A 22,364-nucleotide genomic window follows, 5' to 3' on the forward strand; every position below is an offset into this window, starting at 1 on the left:
CTATTCATTTAAAAACACCAAGCACGCATTACTGTTCAAAACCCTTGTCTCTCTGTGTGGTAAATAAAACCAAAGTCACTCTAATTAGAGAATGAATAGCAATGATATGTAGCACAGGGAACTATACTCAATATTTTGTAAAAACCTATAAAGGAAAAGACCTGAAAAAGGATATATATGTATAACTGAATCACTTTGCTGTACATTTGAAACACACCACTGCAAATTAACTATACTTCAATTTATAAAAGAAATGATACATAACTCAGCAGTTCTTTGAGGAATTCTTTTCCTTTCCCCACCACCACCCCACCTCCATGGACACTAAGCATTTTTTAAATCCAAACTAATGAAAAAATGGAGTTTTATGTATCTAACGTTTTATGTGATGTTGTACATCCTATTTCCCACATAATTTGAGTCATTCACCTGTTTCATGACAGGAGATTAAACCTTGTCATTTCTCTAACTCTGCACCTACTTTTCAGTGATTTTTAAAGTCCTCACTCTTGATAATATACACACTATTTAAATAATTCTTGGGCTTCTATTAAGATTTTTATATTTTAAGTCATAAATGACTGTCCTTTGATTAAACTAGAACAGGGTCTATAAAAAGACTTGGGAGAGTGGCTGACAGAATACTGTGGTTTTTCTAGAAGTTCCCAGTATCTATAAAGTTTTATTTTAGTGCTGGCTATGAAGATGAAAGACCTTGATCACTGCAATGAAAGGTGGGTCCATGATCAATCAATAGTCAATGCATTACAAGGTTCATGCTGAGAAAATTCCCTTGTGTCCTGCTAACAGGAGACCAAGTTAATAACAGGAAGCACAGGTTGACTTCATGCCTCCGAAGTTATTCTTTTCTGTGACTTTAGTTTACCTTAATCACTTAGGCTGGTGACTCTCAACCAAGATTTTGTCTCCTTACCCACAGGATACTGTCAATATCTGGAGACATGGCCTAGGGGTAATGATGAGCAGGAAGAAGATGCTGCAGACATCCGGTGGGTGACACCCAGAGATGCTGCTAATGTTAGGGCACAGGCCAGCCCCAGGTGTCAGTGACATAGAGGTCGAGAGCTCTCAGGAACACTGAGAGATGCCGTGAAACAGGGGAAACTGGGAACTAAGCTGACTTCCTACTTGAAGACCGTGGCCATGAAAATTATCGGGCTGAGAGCTGTTAGTTATATGATATAAGATAGTTGCCCTTAAAAGTGTTCTTTTACTGAAGTCAAATAGAAGGCTCATTCTCTAAGTCTACCACGTATAAGGACCCCGCCTTACTTCCTAATTCATGATGTAAATTGGGATGCATTTCTACAAGGAGACATGGTGTACTTGAGAAGGCAAAAGGAAAAATAATATGATATAGTTGAGAATGCAAAAAAAAAATTGTTCTGTTTGTCGTCTTCCAAGCTAAGTCGATAGCATAAGCAACAGTAGCTCTGCCCCCTTATAACTTGCCTTTCATTCCTGTGAGATATCGGTGACAACCGAAAATAAACATATCTCGTTTCTTAGGAAATGGCTCCCCTTTAATATTTTACACACGTTAAGTTCAAATACACAATATAATTTTGAAATCAATAAAAAATGTGCTTCATTTCTTGAGATGCTTGTGACCTGCAGATCCATTAGTCAGCACATTATAAGTTTATATGTAGTTATATTTCTGTGTGGTAGCGAACCTGAGCAGGACTCTGTGGTCCTTGCCCCTCATGCCCTTTGTCTATGGAAAAACTGTGTGTGCTTGTGCTCAGCTGCATCTGACTCTTGGCAACCCCACGGACTGTAGCCCACCAGGCTCCTCGGTCCAGGGGATTTTCCAAGCAAAAATACTGGAGTGGGTTGCCATTTCCTCCTCCAGGGAATCTTCCTGACCCAGGGATTGAACCCGCATCTCCTGCATCTCCTCTGTTGGCAGGAGGATTCTTTATTACTAAGCCACCTGGGAAGCCCCAGAAAAACTTTAGGCAAAGGATAGGTTTAATCAGAGAAGTGAGAAAATGCAGAAACAAAGATAAATAGTCAAAGGAGACCAAGTAATAGCAGTCATTAAACAAAGTCACGGACCTTTAGTTCCTTCGCAAGGGCTACAGATAATCTTCTGAGCCATATCCTGTGAGCTGTCTTATAGGTACTAAAACTCCCCCAGGGGGAAGAAATTAACTACATAATGACAGACAGTAGCATGACATTAGCTGCCACAATTCTCAGAACTGGCCTCAAGAAACGGAAAAAAAAAAACCAACCAACCAACCAACCCTGGAACTGAAGACTAACTGTAGTGAAACAATCAAGATGACGCTGGTCAGACCGTCTATGACCAATCTGAAGATGATGGTCAGAGCTGACTGTGCTGTTTCTGCACATAGCCTCCTCCTTCTGTCTATAAAAGCTGATGCCCACTGGGGCAGGTGGGTGTGAGGAGGGGGTCGTCAGCCTTTGGCATCCGCCCTCCCCCACCCCCCTGCCAGTTGCCGGCATCCTAAATAAAACAAGGTTTCCTTTCCACCAAACAGGCCTCTTTAATGGTTTCTGAGCAGACAGCAGCCAGACGGCACTTTGGGTTACAGTCGCTCATGAATAACCAATTTTATGAAACTAGACAAAAGTTGTCACCCTTCTGTGTTTAATTCCACAGTCACCTGTTCTTATTACCTTTTCCAAGTTACTTGCCGGCTCTTCATGCCTCTGTCGGTTCTTGCTAATAGTGTAGAGCTGCTGGCCCTTTTTAAAAAGTAGTCTTTGAGTGCTACTCCATCTCAGTAGTCAGAAGTTACTTACACAAATACGTTCTGTTTCTATCGAGCACGTGTTTTCATTAGAAAAGCTGATTTAGAAACTGCTTCTCCTGATTCCGAGTATGGTTCGCAGAGTCAATACAGTAGAAGGCGAACGCCTGTAACAAGACCTCTCGTTACCTTGATCTGTAGATTTCAGCTGGTTGACGACTCTCGACCCTAGTTTGTAAGTAAGCCTCATTAGGGCAGAAATCAGGTTTACTTTGTATACTGCTGTAGCTTTAATATTTAGCTCAGTGCGGGCCCAAGATGGGACTCTATAAATATTTATATTCATGTATCGTTCCTCCTGGGCTTCCCAGGGGCTCAACGGTAAAGAGTCCACCTGCCCAGCAAGAGATGCAGGTTCAATCCCTGGGTCAGGAAGATACCCTGGAGGAGAAAATGGCCACCCACTGCTGTATTCTTGCCTGGAGAATCCCACGGACAGAGGAGCCTGGGGGGCCAGGGCCTGTGGGGTTGCGAAGGGAGAGACACGATGGAGCAAACGAGCATGCGTGCAGGCGCTGTTGCTGCTAGAACAAATTATCTCAGATTTGATGACTTAAATACAAATGCATTACCTTACAGCCTTGTAGGGCGGAAGCCGGTCCTGCATGAGTCTTGTTGGCTGAAAATCAAGGCTCGGCAGGTCTGTGTTCCTTCTGGAGGCTCTGGGGGGAAACTCTTTTGGACTTTCCTGCTTCTAGGACCCCCACAAGCCCCCTTTCCTGCAGCATCAATCCAGCCAGGAGTGTGACGTCTGTCTCACGCCGCCCTCTCTCTGCAACCCAGAAGGACCTCGTGTGATTAGATTGTGTCCACCTGGATAAGCCCGGCAACTCCCTCATCCCAAGATCCTGGATCTTAGTCACACCCGCAGCCTCTTTTGCGGACTCTTTACCACTGAGCCACCTGGGAAGTCCCCTCTTTTGCCAAATAAAGTAACACATTGACAGGCTCCTAGGAGGAGGGTATGGACATCCTTGGAAACCTACCACAATGTCTGTTAAATAAAAAGCACTTCTAGGACCATCTCAGTACTTTTCAGTTCCAAGTCCAGTCACCTGCTTCTAACCGTCTGCCGAGCCCCGCCAGCACCTCACTCGGCACGGCCCCCCAGCGGGCACTGAGGCCGTCCCCCCGAGTCCCTCGCCTTGGCTGACCTGGCTCTGTCGCCCCCTGGGTCCCCCTGGCCCCTGTTCTTGTCACCGGGTCGCAGGGCTACCAGCCGTCATCACCCCCAGTGGCCGGGAATGAAGAAGCATCCTCCCAGGCGACCGGCGGAGAAGTGGGGGAAAGACCAAGAGAGAGCAAAGCGTCTGCCCCGAGCTGTGCCCGGCGCGGGCACCCCGCCGCCGCTGGCATGGTGGCGTCCGCCGCTGGCATGGTGGCGTCCGCCGCTGGCATGGTGGCGTCCGCCGCGTGCGGCTGTCAGCGGTCATTCACGGCCGGTGGAGCCGGTGGACCCAGTGCTGCCTCGGGGCAGAGTCGGCTTACACCCGCAAGACGGCGCTTCAGCTTAGTAAAGAGATCCTCCCGGGTTCGATCATCCTTTCCTGACAGTGCGTTTGGTTTTCCTGAACCGAGCAGATCACAAGCCACAGATTTAGCTGCTTGCTCGGTGCTGGAAGCAAGTCCAATGGCCAAAGCAAGAACGATAGCGTATCTGGCCTTTCAAACACGTCGAGTGGACACAGGTATGTTTTAAGGTCTGCTTCAGGGGCTGAGCATGTGGAAGTAAGAAGGAACCCAGAGACAGTTTTTAAGGTTTCTTTTTAACATGAAGCACTTTAAAAGTCTTTATGGAATTTGTTACAATATTGCTTCTGTTTTATGGTTGTTTTTTTTTTTTTTTTTTTTGCCACTGCACATAATGGGATCTTAACTCCCCGACCAGGGATCAAACCCACAGCCCCTGTCCTGGAAGGCAAAGTCCTAACCACTGGACTGCCAGGGAAAGTCCCCCCAAAGACACTGGGACTAATGGTCTGTCTTATTAAAAAGAAGTAAAGTCTACAAAAAGCAGAGAGCAAAATGCCGAGAGCACAGCCAGGAGACAAGGTTGGCAAGCCGGCGGCCGGAGTCGTCTTCTGTGTCCATTACGTCATTGTGTGTCGTCGTCAAGGAAAATTAATCATTGTTCTACGCACTGTTTCTCAGTAATACAGAAGCACATATTATTGAGTGTGCATTGGATACCTGGAACTGTCCTAGGCACTTTTTTATTTCTCACAACAACACCACGAGGTTGTTACTATTATCCTTTTACACATGGGAAAATTGAGAAGGGTTTACAGAAAGGTTAAAAGTCATGCCTCCCAGGAACAGATGGGGGGTGGCAGAGGCAGGATTCAGAATCCAGACCCTCTGGGGCTAGAGTCTCCTCCCTACACTTCAGGCGGCCCTGTAAGGAAACGTGTTTTATGTTTCCAAAAATGTCACATAATGTGGCGAGAATAAAAGAGGGACATCATTACTTTCTGATAATTCATAGAGCTGTATATCCCTAGGGTGAGTGTGCTTTTCTGTAGATATTAACAGTGTAACTCAATTTTTAAAAGATGAATATCATGGTGTCTCAAAGACCACCTCTAAATTCTCTGTAAATTTTATACGAAAATGTATTTTCCTGTTGGTGCTATTGGACTATATTTATAGATAAATGGGGCAGAAACAGGGCGGCACACAGAGAGAGGTTGTTGGTGTTCGTGAGGAAGAGCTGGGAGCTTCCAGGAGGAAAGAGACCCCATAGGGATTATGCTCTTTTATTTATTTTCCAGATTTCCGGTGCTTTGACATCTGGGGTCTTGCTGACCCTGGAGACACTGCCCCTCCCAGGTTCAGACAGTTCCTGGAGACACCACAGGACTCCCCTGCGGGCAACACTTTCATATGCAAAGCAACCAACCCAGCGCCACCCACAGCTGCTGCTTTATCAGGCTCTTCCAGAATGCACTGTCAATCCTGTCTGACTCTTTATGACCCCATGGACCAGAGCCGGACAGGCTCCTCTGACCGTGGGCTTTCCCAGGCAAGAATTCTGGAGCGGGTGCCATTCCCTTCTCCAGGGGATCCTCCCCACGCAGGGAATGAAGTCGTGTCTATTGCATCTTCTGCACTGGCGGGCAGATTCCTTACCACTGAGCCTCCAGGGACTGCTGGAGCGCTGCACTCCAGGGCTCACTGACCATTCTGACTCAGTCCCGCCTAGGGCTTCCCAGGTGGTGAGAGGTGGTGGGAAAGGATCTGCCTGCCAGTGCAAGAGACGCAGGTGCAATCCCTGGGTCCAAATCCCCTGCAGTAGGAAATGGTAACCCAGTCCAGTATTCTTGTCTGGAAAATCCTATGGACAGAGGAGTCTGGCGGGCTACAGTCCATGGAGTTGCAAAGAGGTGGACACGACTGAGTGATCGAGCATGCGCGCACACGCACACACACACACACACGCACACACACACACACTCTCACACACACACACACACACACACACTCTCTCACACACACACTCACACACACTCTCTCACACACACACTCTCACACACACACTCACACACACACTCACACACTCACACTCACACACACACACACTCATACTCTCACACACACACTCAATCACACACTCACACACTCTCTCACACACAAACTCACATACACACACACACACTCTCACACACTCACACACACTCTCTCTCACACACACACACTCATACACACTCTCTCACACACACACTCACAGACTCACACTCTCACACACACACACACTCACACTCACACTCTCACACACAAACTCACACACACATACACACACACTCAGACACACTCACACACTCATACACTCACACATTCACACACACTCTCTCTCACACACACACACATTCACAATCCTGCTCAACCGCTCAACATACCTTTTCTCTTCTTTCCTGAAAGTGAAAGTGAAAGCGAAAGCCGCTCAGCCCTGTCCGACCCTTTGCCCCCCGTGGACAATGAAGTCCTTGGAATTCTCCAGGCCAGAACACTGGAGTGGCTAGCCTATCCCTTTCCAGTGGATCTTCCTGACCCAGGATTTGAACTGGGGTCTCCTTGCATTGCAGGCGGATTCTTTACCAACTCAGTTCCTGAAAGAGCTGCAATAAAGGTTCTTGCCCGGGGATGTCCTTGTGGTTCCCGTGTGGCGTGGTGTGACCCCTTCCCATGGGGACTGTGAGCAACAAACCATCCTTCCAACGACAGCTGTGTCCTGATCTGTCCACGTCACCCTACTTGCATAAGGATAGGACCCCCATTTAAAAACATAGCCTCTTCTGAAGAGGAAGAAAAAGAAGGCTGGGAGGAAACTTAGCCCCTGTTCACTATTTCCACCACATATTTTGCTAACTTGGGATACATTTGGGTAAATAAGTTTCTTATAAAACTACATTTAACATCTTCTGAAGACCCATCATGGACAACTCAGTTCTATACACTATGGACATTCCAAAAGTGGATAAGTCACGGCTTTTGTTGGCAAAGACTCTTTTCCAACCACGGGTATAGCATCATACACTGATAATATACACTGGGCTTCCCTGGTAGCTCAGTTGGTGAAGAATTTGCCTGCAATGCAGGAGACCCTGGTTCAATTCCTGGGTCGGGAAGATCTGCTGGAGAGGGGATAGGCTACCCACTCCAGTATTCTTGGGATTTCCTTGTGGCTCAGCTGGTAAATACACTACAAGGAAGAAAATGTGTGCTATTAAAGGGGATCAAATGAAAGACCCTGGAAGTTTGCTGCTGCTAAGTCGCTTCAGTCGTGCCCGACGCTGTGCGACCCCATAGACGGCAGCCCACAGGCTCCCCGTCCCTGGGATTCTCCAGGCAAGAACACTGGAGTGGGTTGCCATTGCCTTCCTCAATGCATGAAAGTGAAAAGTGAAAGTGAAGTCGCTCAGTCGTGTCCGACTCTTCGAGACCCCATGGACTGTAGCCTACCAGGCTTCTCCATCCATGGGATTTTCTAGGCAAGAGTACTGGAGAGGGGTGCCATTGCCTTCTCTGTCTGGAAGCTTAGGAGGAAGTGAATGACAACTGAAACTTGTTAGGAAGGTCAAGAAAGATTTTGTGAAAGACAGAGCTTTATGGGTTATAGGCTAAATTCTCTTGCACTGAAGAATGAAATGAAAGGGGAATAAGGACACATGTAATATATAATATATATATTTAATATTGAATATAAAGGCAGGTGGGCTTTTTTGTTTTGTTTTTTTTTTTTTTTTTTTTTTTTTGCAGAAGTGCCCTGTCTTTGCACCCAAGAAGCACACTCGCCCCTGCCTACAGTTTACTGGTACAGAACTGTGGTCCCCCGACCCCGCTTTTAGTAGACAATTAACTTAAAGGTAAACTCAAGTATTGGGTTGGCCAAAACATTCATTTGGGTTTTCCATAACATCTTACAGAAAAACCCAAACAAACGTTGGGTAACTATGTGGATCACAACAAACTGGAATATTCTGAAAGAGATGGGAATACCAGACCACCTGACCTGCCTCCTGAGAAACCTGTATGCAGGTCAGGAAGCAACAGTTAGAACTGGACATGGAACAACAGACTGGTTCCAAATCGGGAAAGAAGTACGTTAAGGCTATATATTGTCACCCTGCTTATTTAACTTCTGTGAAGAGTACATCATGAGAAACGCTGGGCTGGAAGAATCACAAGCTGGAATCAAGATTGATGGGAGAAATATCAATAACCTCAGATAAGGAGATGACATCATCCTTATGGCAGAAAGCAAAGAAGAACTAAAGAGTCTCTTGAGGAAAGTGAAACAGGAGAGTGAAAAAGTTGGCATAAAAGTCAACATTTAGAAAACTAACATCATGGCATCCACTCCCATCACTTCATGGCAAATAGAGGGGGAAAATATAAAAACAGCGATACACTTTATTTTGGGCAGCTTCAAAATCACTGCAGATGGTGACTGCAGCCATGAAATTAAAAGACGCTTACTCCTTGGAAGAAAAGTTATGACCAAGCTAGAGAGCATATTAAAAAGCAGAGACATTACTTTGCCAACAGAGGCCCATCTAGTCAAAGCCATGGTTTTTCCAGTGGTCATGTATGGATGTGAGAGTTGGACTATAAAGAAAGCTGAGCGATGAAGATTTGATGCTTTTGAACTGTAACATTGGAGATGACTCTTGAGAGTCCCTTGGACTGCACGGAGATCCAAGCAGTCAACCCTAAAGGAAATCATTCCTGAATATTCATTGGAAGGACTGATGCTGAAGCTGAAACTCCAGTCCTTTGGCCACCTAATGCAAAGAACTGACTCATTGGAAAAGACCCTGATGCTGGGAAAGATTGAAGGTGGGAGGAGAAGGGAATGGCAGAGGATGAGATGGTTGGATGGCATCACCGACTCAAATGACATGAGTTTGAGTCAACTCCGGGAGCTGGTGACGGACAGGGAAGACTGGCGTGCTGCAGTCCATGGGCTTGCAAGGAGTCAGACATGACTGAGCGACTGAACTGAACTGAACTAATATATTTATTTTCAAATATATAACTAATAATATATTAGTTATATTAGAAAATAAATAATAAATAGAAAATAAATAATATATTAGAAAATAAATAACTAATGTATTTATTTTCAAAGAAAGAACCTTCAGAAAATCAGATTTGATGTTTTGTTTTAAATAACCGGGAGGGGGATTTTGACTTAAAGCAGAATCCTAACAGAAGAGAAAACTTAGTTTTTAATCAGTAGCCATTTGGCTGACTCTATTTAGAAGCTCCCAGTGGCTGCAGGCCGGCAGAGTACACAGCAGTCATCAGAAATGATTGCTTATATGGTCGAAGAGCCTGACAACACAGAGAAATAGAAATTCCTGCTAGAAAACGCTATCTTCCCAAACCCGGAAGAGCCACAGATTTGCTGGCGAGCGAGGGCTCCTGCAACCGGCCGTCACAGGGCTCCGGGCTGGCCTTCCTCCCGGGCGGGGGTGTCACAGCCCATCTCGACACCCCCTTGCCCCGCGGCGGGCAGAGCCGCAGGGAACAGGGGCAGAGATCACGAAGCTTTCCTACCCGCCCGCCTCCCCTCTGCCGGTACAGCCAGCAGGGAAAGGGGGTTCTGACGTGACGGTATCCCAGACTGCAGTAAACAAAGAAGAAAACTCGATTGATTTCCTTATTCTCTGAAGAGCTAAGAAGCGGGCTCGGGAACCTTGGGCAGCGCTATCGCAGGGCTCGGTGAGGCAGCTCTCGGAGCAGACCCGAGCGGAGGAGGGGATGTGCAGATCTCCCGCTGCCCGGAGACCAGGGGCTGTGTGTACCTATCGCTGAATACGGAAAAGTCCAGCAAAGAGGCATTCACCCTTTGCTTGGCGGGGTAGGGGCCCAGGAGGGACCCGAGTTCTTCTCTGATTCTCTCACCCGTCTGTGTCTGAGTTGCCATGCTGGCCACTGGCACTCTCCCCGCCCCCCCTTATTATTTATTTATTCTATCTCATTTTGGCCACGCTGGGCCTTCGTTGTGGCCTGCACTTTCTCTAGCTGCAGCGCAGGGGGGCTTCTCTAGTTGCGGCTGGGCGCTTAGTTGCCCTGCAGCACGTGGGGTCTTAGTTCCCTGACCAGGGATTGAACACATGTCCTCTGCATCAGAAGGCATGTTCTCTATCCACATTCCGTGGAGCCCCAGGGAAGTCCTGGGACTGGCATTCTGAACAACAGCCCTCGAGCCAAAGTCAACCTCCCCTGATTACTAATCAAGCTGGTTTCTTTTTTTTTGCATCTGTGTCTCCAATGAATCCATACACTTAGACAAGATCAGGGGTTTGGCAAATCCTCCACTACAGATTATATACATTTTTCTAAAGCATGGAGAGTTTTGTGATGATAAATCTCACTAATGTAAATCCTTCAGATTCTCAAATGTAATCCATAAATAAGTTAATTTGTATCACTTTTAAGATTCCACCTGTAAGTGATATGAGACTTGTCCTTCTCTCAGATGTCACGATTGCGTGGGAAGGCATCATTAGGGGACAGGATCCGAGCAGGGACCCTAGGAGGTCAGTCATGCATTTTATTCAGCTAAGAATGGCTGACCTCTGGAATTCCAGCTTCACAAATTGCACTTTACAGAACTCTCAACAATTGTCTTCAAACCTCTCCAAAAGGCCTCTAAAGTTGAAATGCTATATTTCATTTCTGACAACGCACCCGTAGCCAGTGCCGTTCCCGCTCCACCCCGCGCCCCTCAGTTCCTGAGCGGATGGTTGGGGAAGACGGAGAGAAGCCGACTGTGGGTTTCAGTCTGGAGGAGAGTCCGTCCAGCGGGTGCATCTCCTCCCTGCTCACCTGAAGCTCAAGAACAGAACATCCATCGGGCAGAGGTCGGGAAGTCCATGAGAGAAGAGTAGCGTCTTCGTGCCAGTTGCGTGTTTTCTTTGTGACGGTTTCATCCCTCTGTCCACTGCACCCCTTTGAGGGAAACGAGACAGGAAGCTGAGTGATGGGTAAAGGATGAGGGGAGGGGGAGCCGCAGAGCAGCTGACACCCCCAGAGTCTCGGGGGGAGTCTCCCACTGTCCGGTGGACGTAAGGATGCTTTCCTGGTCCTGCAGGAACGCCGCTGAGAAGACGGTCCCTCAGCAGGGACCGGGAGATACTGGCCACGGGTGCGCTGTTGACAAGGATGTCTGAGCACATCCTTGAAGTGGTGTCTGTGCCCAGCCGCTGGCTGTGTTCTCAGAAGCCGCCCTTCCCTTGGGAATTCATTTCCAATTTCAGGATGACCGAGGAAGAGCATGTCTAAGTCAGTCTTGTTTTGAGCCCGGTTTAGCGCCTTCCCCAGGAGCTCACGGCCACCCCCTCCATCACTTGCTCCGCTTTCAGTCCGCGCTGCAGCCCTCCGCCCTGCTCGCATCTCCTGTGTCTCCGCGTCTCCCTCTGAGTCGCCTCCGTCTAGGAAGATCATGTTGTGTGTCAAAGAGCTCGATTCAAAGGGACCTTGGGCAGCAAACGGTCCAGGTGCCTCATACCACGAAGAACAGACGGCTCTCCCTTCCAGACGAGTTTCTTTATATTTATTTACTAAAATATCTTTCAAATTGTGGCAAAAGTCACACAATAGAAAGCATACGGCTTTAACCACATTTAATGCTACAGCTCAGCGGTACAGCTCTCACCATCACCCGTCCCCCACGACGCTCACCTTCCTCAGCTGGACCGAGTGGGTGCAGTGAGTGAGCCGTGCGCGGCTCTGCCACCCCACGGACTGCAGCCCGCCAGGCTCCTCTGTCCATGGGATTCTCCAGGCCAGAGTACTGGCCTTTCCCTTCTCCAGGGGATCTTCCCAACCCAGGGATCAAACCCAGGTCTCCTGCACTGCGGGCAGATTCCTTACCATCTGAGCCACCAGGACAGCCCTAACCCCAATTAAACACGAAGGCTCCATCCGCCCCTTCCTTCCACCCTCCCCTCCGCTGGCCCCAGCAGCCACCGATGTATTTGCTGACTCTATGAAGGTGACTCTTCTGTACCTCGAATAAGTGCTATCAAGCAGTATTCAGACAAGTGTCTTTAAAAGGACCCTTTCTTTCTTTCTTTTTTTATTTTTTAACTGAAGGATTTTGCTGTTTTCTGTCAAACCTCAGCGTGAATCAGCCATAGGCACACATCCCTCCCCTCCCTTTTGAAGCTCGCTCCCATTCCCCCCCCCCCCCTCAACCCCTCTAGGCTGATACAGAGCCCCTGTTTCAGTTTCCTGAGACTTAGAGCAAATTCCCCTTGGCTATCTATTTTGCATATGGTAATATAAGTTTTAAAAGGACCCTTTCTTGATCTGCAGAACAATTTCTTGACTTTAGCCCCCTTTTAGCTGCCTGTAAGTTACTCATTTAACCATCCTCCTTCTATTGCAAAGTTTTTTTAAAGTATCTTCATATTTTGTTGTACCCTTGACTCTATGCTTGCTCCTTGGAAGAAAAGCTAAGACCAACCTAGACAGCATATTAAAAATCAGAGACATTACTTTGCCAGCAAAGGTCCGTCTAGCCAAAGCTATGGTTTTTCCATTGGTCATGTATGGATGTGAGAGTTGGACTATAAAGAAAGCTGAGCACCGAAGAATTGATGCTTTTGAATCATGGTGTTGGAGAAGACTCTTGAGAGTCCCTTGGGCTGCAAGGAGGTCCAACCAGCCCATCCTAAAGGAGATCAGTCCTGAATATTCATTGGAAGGACTGATGCTGAAGCTGAAACTCCAATCCTTTGGCCACCTGATGTGAAGAGCTGACTCATTGGAAAAGACCCTGATGCTGGGAAAGATTGAAGGCAGGAGGAGAAGGGGACAACAGAGGATGAGACGGTTGGATGGCATCACCAACTCGAATGACATGAGTTTGAGTAAACTCCGGGAGTTGGTGATGGACAGGGAGGCCTGGCATGTTGCGATTCACGGGGTCGCAAAGAGTCAGACACGACTGAGTGACTGAACTTCCCAGTACACTGGCGCACAAGATCGCATTTGTATTTCTAACATAACTGCTTCTTGGGTTGCTGAACATTCAGGAATGAAGCGTTCCTAAGGTACGGTTATATTGGGTAACTTTTTATTTGTTGGGAGAGATGAGGCCACTCTTTAATAGGCAGTAGTCTTTGGAGGGAGAAGATGTTTGTTTGCAACCAAAAAGGAAGTCTGATTTAGCAAACTCTTAAATGAGGCTAGGGTACTTGCTTCAAATCAAAAAACCCCCAAAACAAATAAAACAACTCTCCCCCAAACCCCTGTACACACTCATGCACCAAACACAAAAAACAACAATGAAAACTCACACTATGTGTATATAATGAGACTATAGGAGTGGGAAGGGTGGGTTATTCAGGAAGAATATATAGTTTTTGATGTTTAAGAATTCTGTGCAGTGTAGAATCACAAAAGAGCAGGGAGAGAAGAGAGAATTCCCAAAAGAAAGTCTATCTCATTGACTGACAGACAAATCAATGGTGAATAGATTCTTTAAACTTTCTGAGTTTTTCAGTCAAAGATGAAAATTAAGTACAAACAGCCTAATTTGTACCATTCTTAGATTTTGAAGACACCAGAAAAAGGACTTAACAAGGAGGTGCTCACCTGTCAAATGTCTTTAATGTGATTATATTAATAATGCTTTTTAGTTTGAAATGAGACTTTTTAAGTCCAATTTGTCAAGAGGCCAGCAAAAGCTATACCAAACAAGTGGGTATCTTATGCAGCTAAAATAATGGAACAGTCTATATCAGTCTTCAATTAAAAGGATAACTAAACAGCACATCCACATAAGCCTTTTAGTTGAGGTTGATGTCTACGCCTTCAGACTATTCAGAATTGTCTCATTCTTGTTTCCGGGAGGTGTTCCTCTCAAAGCTCACAGCTGCACATTGTATCTTAAATTCAACATGTAAGATATTCTTGCTGTTTGTCAGCTTTGGATTTCAACTCATTTTCTTTTACTTCATTGCTTACAATAATACCATACAAATACTAATTTTTATAGGACCATCTGTTCCTTTTTAACATATGAAAACTCTGGTTTTCTAAACTATATATCTGATAACTGCATTTCTATATGAGAACAAATAATCATATATATATATATAAAGGAATATATATATAAAATAAGGAATACCAGAGTTATATATATATATATGTGTGTGTGTGTGTGTAAACAAAGAAAACTATTATAAAATAAGGAAGACTATATATATATGAAGACCAGAGCTTTAAATAAAATGAAAAGCAGGTCCAAATTGGTATCACAAGTCACAATGTCTCGAATATTTGTTCACCTTATTCAATGAATGGTTCTGCTGAGAGTCACCAAGCATTAATATTTAACAGGTTAGAGTTCTTTTCCAAGAGTTGTTGTAACTTGATCCAGAGAAATACCTCCTCGTTAGAGATGCAACAAGGTCCTCCCTGAAGAAACAATATGATGCTACCAATATCTGTCCTCTCTCCCCCAAGGCACACTCACTAATCCCCAACTCTGGGTAGCTTTGCGCGACATCAGGCTCACAGACGTGACTGTGCGTCTGATTTAGGTTAGAATTCCCGAATAACTGAAAACAGCTCAGCAGATGAGCCCATGTGGCACCTTTGTCTAAATCAGAAAAGCAGCATCCCTGCCCTGGGAACATTGTATTTTCATCCGGTCAGAAACTGTAATAGACTAATTGATTTAGAACTAGACTCTTTACTGCCACCTGCTGGGAAAACACTGTAACAAATGTGAGAGTGCAAGGCACACAGGCTTGCCGGGACTTGAAGTGAGGCTGAGAAAACAATTTTTTCTTTTAGTTTTGATTTTAATAAAGCTTATGTTTAAGAAATGTAACACCGTAATGTGAGGAACTTAACCAAAGCCAAGACCTTGGTTCTTGTGCTAGTCTTGGTGCAGAAGGTAGTCTGTTGATGAAGCTCAGTATTTCCATAATAATTAGAAGTCTCAGATTTGCTTTTACTGTTTTAGGATTAAAAAAAGGAAAAGTCTCGGATGAGTATCTAAATAATGCTTAATTTTAAACATGTGTAAGGACTAAATCATCAGATTTGATTTGCCGTTACAAGACCCATGTTTGTATGACTCATATACACAGAGGTAGACCCAAGTTTGGGTGGACCTGAAGCTTACATGCTTTTGGAAAGTTTAAAGAGAAATGTACAAGATTATCAATGTAGACTTCAATACAAAAGCATACAGGTATGCAGAATGAAGGAAGAAAATACAAGAAATAAAAACTTTTAAAAGGCTGACGAATTCCATGCAGGCGCGGGTGCAGGCCCAGTCGCTTTATACGACTCCTTTTCAACCCCAGGGCCTGGAGCCAGCAGGCTCCCCCGTCCGAGGGATTCTCCAGGGAAGAATGCTTCCTCCTGTAAGGGATCTTCCCGACCCAGGGAACCAAACTCCTGTCTCCCGCGTCTCCTGCGTTGGCCGGTGGATTCTTCACCGCCGTGTCACCTGAGAGGCCCAGACAAGGAACAGTATTTCTTATCAATTAGCTGCTTGCTTCTCTTGCTCGTCAGCAAAGTCAGGCTCCCTATTAAGGAAGCGCCCCCCTCCCTGCCCGCCCCACACTTGATCTCAGCCCTGGGGCGGTGACTGTCCTTGATTTCTGTCATTCCTATGGTTTTGGATTTTTCTTTTTTTTAGGATTTTCTTTCTTGCCAGCCAGTCCCTCTTTACTCCCATCTACTTTCCCAGTCAATAATTCTGTGAGTTAAGTCTTCCCACCTAAAATGACCGCGGCACTCATCTCCTGCTGTGACCCAGGCTGATATCCCAGATCAAACGTACCCCCATCTCAACGGCCCCTCAGCTGCAGGCATCCTAGCTTCTCCGCACGCTTTAACAAAAGGGAAAGCGAGCGAGAGTGGGAGTAGGAGATGACCAAAATCTTAAGCCTGTTGTATTTTAAATAGTCACACTTTTCAAATTTTACAAACTGATATTCCCCCGTGAACACATTTCTGGGTCATCACCCCAGACCGTGGAAGAGCCCAGGCCGTGAGGGGCCACATCCTGAGCTTCAGGGTAAATCTGGAGCTGTGTACATACCTGTCATCTCCAGTGGCTTTTGGCCCTGGAAAGTGTGCATTTCTTGTTTTCCTAGAGCTTTCTTCTCTGCCTCGTCCTGCTCCCCCATCCTTCTCCTCTTTGTACGGAATTGGATTGATCGTTCTCCACATTCTGAGCTAAACTGGCAGCTTGATCTAAGAAGATGCCGACTGGCACCCCCATTAACGGCAGCGAGCATGACCTGCCATCACAGAACTTGGGGACGTTTTACCAAAGTCCATAACAAAAGAAAAGCTCCCCCACAGAACGTGGGGACGTTTTACCAAAGTCCGTAAGAAAACAAAAGTTCCCCTTCCTGCGGTTCACCCACCACCTCCATCACTGTTTATCTGTTTCTCAGTTTTTCCTGGCTCTCTTCCAGTGAAGAAAACAGGAGTTTTCATCTGAAAAGTCTCTAGCCTCAGTATTTTCCCCTAAGACAAGAATCTTACTCTGGAGGTTTGTGTGCTATAGGGAATTTTCTTGATAGAGTATTCTGTCTGCAGCTGCGAGTCAGTTGTCATAATGTCAAATCTCTCTTGGGTTTGAAACATGCCAGTTAATGATTTAAAACTAGATTGCCATTAATGGCTTATATGTCTTCTTTGTTAAAATGGTTACTGTTAATTAATACATGTTTATATTTGGACATGAATTTTATGTAAAATAAAATTTTGCCTTCTAAAAGACTTATTACTCCTGAGAGTAGATGAATTTATTAAACATGGAGCATTTAGTGGGAATTGAACCTACCCTGTGTTGAAATTTGTGACTTCTCTCATTTCTTCCCCTTCCCACTTACTCTATTTTTATTCATTCTTGAACAGAAAGACCCAGAGCACATGTTCCAACCTTCCATCAGACCGTGTCTGAATTCAGCTGCTTCCCCCCTCCACCTGCTTCATCAAGTTTAAACACTCACGACTTCATATCTTTTACTTCCTAAACTTGACATTAGCAAATGAAAAAAGAAGCTTCTTTGGGTAATGTTTATTAGCTACCAAAAACATATAAGTGTTGACAACAGAGTTTATGAAAAGTACCTTCATAATTTTACTCAAAGAATGTTTGAGCACTGTGCAAACATCCAAATACAGTAAAATATAAAGTATTGGGATTTGGGAGGCAAATTTTAAAATAGTTGAAGAATTTACTTTGCAGGGAGTGTAGACTTTCTGTTTTCTCATTTCTTTTGTGTATTATGGAGCCATAGATACTTTGAGAACTCAAAAGCAAGCATTTGAAAAAGGAATTTATGTTTAGCTTGGTTGATTACATGCTGTCTCAGCCTTTACTCCCAACCAAATTTCAAGAGGCTTTGCTGTCAAAAATTTCAGAACCTGAAAACAGATCAGTGGTGAAAAATGAGAAATGCTACCTCCTTATACGGTGAAGCCATGTCAGATGCGTGAACACAAGGGAAAATGATCTATTTTATCACACAGAGTTTAGGATCTGTTACCTGTTATCTGTTATCTGCAAGGTTCCTGTTACCTTGCAGTTTAGAAAAGACTGCGTTGATTTGACCAAAGTAAATTTATCAGTGAAAACTTGAGTGGGAGCTGAAGGAGATGGAGACCTTTGAATTTAGAACTGTGTAGAAGGTTCAGATTCTGAATAATTCCCTTCCCCATTCCCCACCTAGAAATGAAAACCACAACCTGTATGCATGGAAATGACGGTAAGGTTTGCTTGTTCCACCAAAGAAAATAGTCTGTGCAGGAGACCTGGGTTTGATCCCTGGGTTGGCAAGGTGCCCTGGAGAAGGAAATGGCAACCCATCCAGTTTTTCGCCTGGAGAATTCCATGGACAGAGGAGACTGGTGGGCTACAGTCCATGGGGTCATAACAGTCAGATGTGATTGAGCGACTGACACTTTCACCTAAGTATGTTTTCTGTAATAACCACAGAAATCCTGAACTGGAGTAGAAGAGATAAATATTAAATATTAAGAAAATGCTTTCACAAGAAAATTTATCCTAATGTACTCAGAGGGGTTAAGAAATTCTTAATCTTTTTCAAGATTTCTTTTTTTTTTAACTGATGTGGACCATTTTTAAAGTCTTTATTGAACTTTTTGCAACATTGTTTCTGTTGCACATTTTTGGTTCTTTGACCAAGAGGCATGTGTGGTCTCACCCTCTGACCAGGGATCAGACCCACACCCCCTGCGCTGGAGAGTGAAGCCTTACCCACTAGACAGCCAGGAAAGTCCCAGAAATTCTTGTTCTTTATGTATCTTACATAGTCGTTGCGAGCATTAGAAAGAATATGTACAGCATGCAGTAGAAGCTCAATAAAATCACTGGTAATAAAGTATTAAGTAAAAGGATGAAGGCTGTAGGAAGATGAAAAGTTTGGGTGATATTAGAGTGAATGAAATAATCCTGTGACTCTTGAACATGCAATAGTCAATTTTTGAGCATGTTAGGAAAAGTCTGGATGAGCCATGTGGCTGCTTTTATTTGTCCTAAGGAAAGAAATACTATATGCACGAGGAGACAGGATTCGTGCAAGAAAGGTAAAAGTCTGATTCTTGAGCTCCTAAATGAACTTAGACTGCATTCTGTCCCACCTCTGCCTGCCCACCAATAGACCACAGGACCTGCATTTTTCCCGATGGAAATCTGACCTACACGTGGATGTTTCTGGGTTCCTAGTAGTCTTTGAAAGGGATGTTTGCACTCATGTTCCAGTGGATCAAAAATCTGTGTTTTCAAAAATCTTTGGTCTCGTGCTAGATTTCTTAGTGATGAACTAGATGATTTCTTCAGCATGAAAACTTTAAAAATATTTTCTTGCTGTTTTCTATTTGATTCTGCAGAATATATCAATTTGAATCACTGGAGCATATTTATTATGTAATGCTTTTGAAATTATGCTTCAAAAATCAAGCTACTACAACCAAAAAAAAAAAAATCCTCGGTGTCAGTGTGAGGTGTTAACTTTACAGGACATACTCTACACTAGAGGATAAGGAGGAGGAGGAAAAAAATCAAATATACAGTTATGGGCTTTCTCTCTTCTCATCCAGATGTCAGGTTCCTGCTGGCAGCAACCAGAAGGCTGGGAGGCAGGAACCAGGGAGTGAGCGGGCGGCCTGCCGTGTGAGCGTCTGGCGCATTCCTTTGTAGGTGGGAAGAGCAAGACCGCTTGTAGCAGGTTGACCTGGGTTTGATCCAGTTGCAACCACTAATAACTGCAAGCTCAGCCAAGTTGGTGCGTTCCTGGTGGCTCAGATGGTAAAGAATCCTCCTGCAATCCGGAAGACCTGGGTTTGATCCCTGGGTCAGGAAGATCCCTGGGAGAAGAGCCTGGCAACCCACTCCAGTATTCCTGCCTGGAGAATTCCGTGGACAGAGGAGACTGGTGGGCTGCAGTCCATGGGGTTGCAATGAATTGGGCACGACAGAGCGATTCACACTTGCAACCAAGTCACGTGGTGTCTCTAGCTTTAGGGTCAGTCTCATAGCAGAGGTATGGACCTTTGCAAACTGTTGTGTGTAAAACACACACACTTTAGCCCCTGCTAAAGTGCCAGGGGCCAGAGTGTGCCCTGGGGCTCACCTGCCTCCAGGAGATAGGAATCTGTGTTCCGGCATCTGCAGTCTCTGTGGTCACATGTGGGACACCCTGCTTTACGGAATCCCCTTGGCGGAGGTTCATGGCGCACACTGGCCGGCACATGAGTCACTCTGAGCAAATCTGCAGTATAAAGGGAAATCAGTTCACAGTTAAACATATCAGTTTATTTGTTTGGGACTTCTTTCTTTTCCTTGGATCATTAATTCCTGTGGGATCACACTTCCCATAGGACATTCTTACCTGGACCTGGTTTGGAAAGCGGTGAGCTAGGGCCGCACGTGGGAGAGGACAGGCTTCAGTTAGATCGCCATCCCCTTGTGGATGTCTAAGAGTGTAACTTGAGGATGATGAAGAGAAGGGCTTGTCTCTAGTCTAATGCAGACCTAATAAATAAGATGGAAAGTTCCAGTAGAGAATGAGGCTAATATACTTAGGTCACCGTTAATCTCTGAGGTTATTTTCTTCTGGTTTGTTTTTACTGACATCAGTCAATATTGGAAGGATAAGAGTTTAAAGACACATGTGGAATCACATAAACGATCGTTGACATTACACCCATGTTCCTTATATGTGAAAGACAATATACAACGTTATCTCTGTTTTAATTTTAAAAATTTAAACCTAAATATCTGTCAACTGGTAAATTAATAAAGATGTGATATATATATACAAGGAAATTTTACTCAGCCATAAAAAGGAATGAAATTGGGTCATTTGTAGAGATGTGGATGGAACTATAGACAGTCATACAGAATGGAGTATGTCAGAAAGAGAAAATCTCATAGTGTATATCAATGCATATATATCGAATCTGAAAAAACTGTCATAGACTATCTTATTTACAAAGCAGAAGTAGACACAGAGAACAAATGTATGGATGCCGAGTGGGGGGTGGGGGGTGGAATGAATTGAGAGATTGGGGTTGACACATATACACTGTTGATACTTTGTATAAAATAGATAACTAATGAGAACTCCCGTGATAGCACAGGGAACTCTCCCCCATGCTCTGTGGTGACCTAAACGGGAAGGAAATCCCAAAAAGAGGGACATATGTTTACACACAGCTGATTCACCCTGCTGCATCATAAAGCAAACATACTCCAGTGAATGTTTTTAAGATGCTAACTTTGGAACTCATTTGATGCTTATCATGAACCAATACTCCTGGTTCTTTAATGAGGAGATTTCCTTCCTGTACTTGGGAGAATAATTATCCGTTTTCTAATTAAGAGCAAGGACTTGAGCCAGATGGCCTGGGTTGGCTCTAAGTTCCAAGGTTTATGAGTCATGTGACCTTGAACAAAGTTCTCAAACTTCAGCTTGCTCATCTGAGTAGTACCACCTCCACACGTTACTTCAAGGATTAAACAAACTCATCCAACTTGATTTTATCCCAGCACTTGGAACATGGTAAGCAGTCAAAATAGTTTCCAGGTGTGATCTATAGGTCAAATATGTCTCTACAGATATGCACCTGAAAGTATTTCTTTAACCAAAAATCAACCTACTCTGAGTTGATTTTTGTTATATGTGCTTTGCAAATCATTTGATCTTTATCAAAGCCCCATGAAGTAGATAGCATCAATGCTATCCCTAGATGGAAACGGTTTTCCCCATTTGGTGAATCATGGAGCTGACACAGAAAAGGCGTGAGCCACGTGCTAGAAGTGGCGCATGTGCCGAAAACAGAGGGACCCAGGCCTGCCCCCCAGCTTTGTCTCATCGAGGATGAGGTGGTTGGAGGGCGTCACCGCCTCAATGGACGTGGTTTTGAGCAAGCGCAGGGAGCTAGTGAAGGTCAGGGAAGCCGGGCGTGCTGCGGTCTGTGGGGTTGCAGGGTCAACACGGCTTAGTGACCGAACAATGACGAGTCCCTGGTAAGGAACAGCGGAGACCCAGTGACCCCTCCGCTTCCAGCATCACGTGAATTTTGTCACCTTCTTGCCTCTGCTCAAGGCTTGACATGCAAAGAGTTTTCTGTCTTGTGTCCTGAAATCAGGGAGTGAAGTTGCACTCTGATGTTAACAGCTAAGGGCTTTATCATTACAGATCCATGGTTTTGATCCAGCTTTGGGTTCAGGCCGTTTTACTGCCTGTCATTTGATGTTCTGAAGGCCAGTTTAACCTTATCCCTCTCCTCCATCTTTGTGACATGAATTCTTGGCTATTGTCCATGCAAACTTGACTATGCATTTCCCAGCTTTTCCTTCTTCATGGATGTAACGTGAGTCTTTGATTATAGTCCATAAAATTGCAGGGCTATACAGGTAGTGTCCTCTCTTTCATGAAAGTATACCAGATACTTCTTTTCTAAAAAGAGGTTTTTGGAGACACCTGAATTATTCTAATCTTACAAATTATTTTTTTAAAAGTGTGATTTCAGGGGCACAGTGTA

This window comes from Muntiacus reevesi, chromosome 5 (genome assembly GCF_963930625.1).
Source record: "Muntiacus reevesi chromosome 5, mMunRee1.1, whole genome shotgun sequence".
NCBI lineage: Eukaryota > Metazoa > Chordata > Mammalia > Artiodactyla > Cervidae > Muntiacus > Muntiacus reevesi.